This window comes from Aplysia californica, unplaced genomic scaffold (assembly GCF_000002075.1).
Source record: "Aplysia californica isolate F4 #8 unplaced genomic scaffold, AplCal3.0 scaffold00023, whole genome shotgun sequence".
In the NCBI taxonomy this organism is placed as follows: Eukaryota; Metazoa; Mollusca; class Gastropoda; order Aplysiida; family Aplysiidae; genus Aplysia; species Aplysia californica.
The window spans coordinates 1,635,355-1,637,854 of record NW_004797293.1 but is presented as its reverse complement, the minus strand read 5'-3'; positions in this window follow the sequence as shown (position 1 = coordinate 1,637,854).

Sequence of the window (2,500 nt, the reverse complement as noted above, 5' to 3'; positions counted from 1 at the left end):
AAGGCTGATGTTTACATTCAAATCCCTCTTGAAGGAGTAGTACAAGAGGATTTAACACGGACATATTTCCCCTTTTGTGGCTACATTTTCGACACGGTCTCGTCGTGTGAATAAATGCACTCGCCGACACCAGCACGTCGCGGGAGCTTGAAGAATTGCGCGCCATGTGATGCCTTTACAGTAAAACTTAAAACTTTGGTACACCTAAATTTAGAGCGCTCACAACTCACCCACTCCCTCCTCCCTACCCCAAATTACACACGAACACACACGCACAGATACATTCACTACATACACACCCTACATACTCACACAGACACATGCACTTGTTCAAACACACACACATACATAAACACACAATATGTACACACACAAGCATACTCAAAATACACACACACACACACACACACACACACACACACACACACATACACACACACACACACACATACACACACACACACACACACATACAAAACACACACACTCCCGGAAATCCCTCCTTCTTAAACTACTGGTACCTTACAAGCATACTTAGCGCACTACTTCACAGCGTCCATGAATAGAGAGTAGTGGGTTATATCTAGATCGATGAGCTTCACTGAAACTGGACATCCAGGGCGCACGTAGAAAGTCAAAAGTAAGTTCCGAATGGAAGGCTGAAGTGTACCATTACCAAAATGTGTATGAAGTCGTGATGCTTAAGGCTAGTAAGGAAGATCATATTATGATTACGATGTAGATGCGTCTTGTATTTCAATTCTATAAGATAAATTAAGAGGCAGGATCTCAGGATTCCACGTTCAATAAGCTGAAAAAAAGCTGTAAAAGATTCCCACAAAAAACTATTAATAAAAAAACCTCGCCACTTTGATGATTTAAACCTGGGTCATATATATGTCTTTCATTATCGCTGCTTATATCTTCAAGCACATCATCGTTTGTTCATAGCAGAAAAAAAATTGTTCTATCTTTCGTTTTGACTCACATAAGAAGACAAGTCTTATTAAAATTATGAGGCATTTTTCTTTCAACTCAGTAACGCAACTCAGTGCCTTAAGAATAGGGACACGTGACAAAAAAAGCTAACATTGTAGATTAAAACTTGTTTTCTTTAGAGAGAGTTGAAAAGTTCAGAGTTTGATCCCAAGACAAGAGGTATCAGCTTGTTTCATGCGCTCAACGCAAAAGCAGACCAATGCCATGAATATTTTGGAAACAGATATTCACCCTGGACGTTGAAGTCTTACAGCAAAGGCCGTATTTATGAAGAGTAGTGAAAGTCACACACTTGAAGAGGGAAAAAATGGGCTGAGAGTGAACAGAGTCACCGCCCTTAGTCCGGGTTCCATTGTCTGTCTGAGTGTTCGCGCTCAGAAGCCAGAGCATTCAATTTACCCGTGGAACAAAAAACACAACGCTGGAGAAGAGAAACGAAATGGAGGGATTGGAATGGACGATGTTGTCGCCTCGTTTTGAGCTCTGAAGATTCAGAAAAGGGCTGAATCGCTGGCTGTGGTTGTTCATGATTCATCATGGCTTCTTAAAGCCCTAATAGAGTTATTTTATCAACGAGCGGGTACAGCGCTCGTTGGCCTTGTAACAGTGGAAACACAGAGCGCGCGCGAAGAAATGAGCGGAGGATCATGAATTTGCCCCGGCTGTCGGCGATCGGCGGACTTTGTTAGTGGGAGGGAATGATTAGCTCCCTTAGACAAAGATTTAACGCCCTTGGTGTTCAGAGGAGGGAATTATCGGTGTTAGGACAAAGATCTAACAGCCGCCTATGTTGTATCTGCACCTGCGGGAGTGCGGGTCAATCTTGTCCTCTATCTCCAGGTCAACTTGTATACAAGCCTGTGTTTTCTTGTTTTATTATTATTCCTCACCTCCCCCCTCCCCTCATTCCCCTGGTCTTTTATTTCTTTCTCTTACTTTACGCGCTCCGGGCGGAGAGGGCTGGTGCTCCTCACGGACACAATGTCCCGCCCTGCCGGGAATACTGGCAAAGATTTCAGGCTCAACTGAAGCTCGTACACGCCAATGTTTTGAACTTTAGAGCTCGGACGAGAGCGTCTCTTATCAGGCTTGCAGCAAAATAATAATAATCATATACTACACGTACCACGGAAGACAAAAGTCAGAAAATAAAGGAACGGGAGTTTTAATCATAAACATTCCTCTAAAGTTTTCTTGTTTTATCATATTCTTTAGATGAATGTTTATAATTAAAGAAAAAAGGAACAGATAGTTTTGATATCAGTTGGGTTTTTTTGTTGTTGGATACAGTAACAGAGGAGAATATCTTTAAGGGTGAGCATAAAAACGGGAATGTTATTATCTTTCTTTAGTTAAAAATGTACTTGAGTTCCCAATCGGAACTTATTTGACATGTTATGTACATCTGGGACATTTCTTCTCATTGGGACCACATGCAGCTCACAATGAGGTCAAGCGTGAATGAAGTTTTGAGATACTTAAGAGATTATATATATTATTA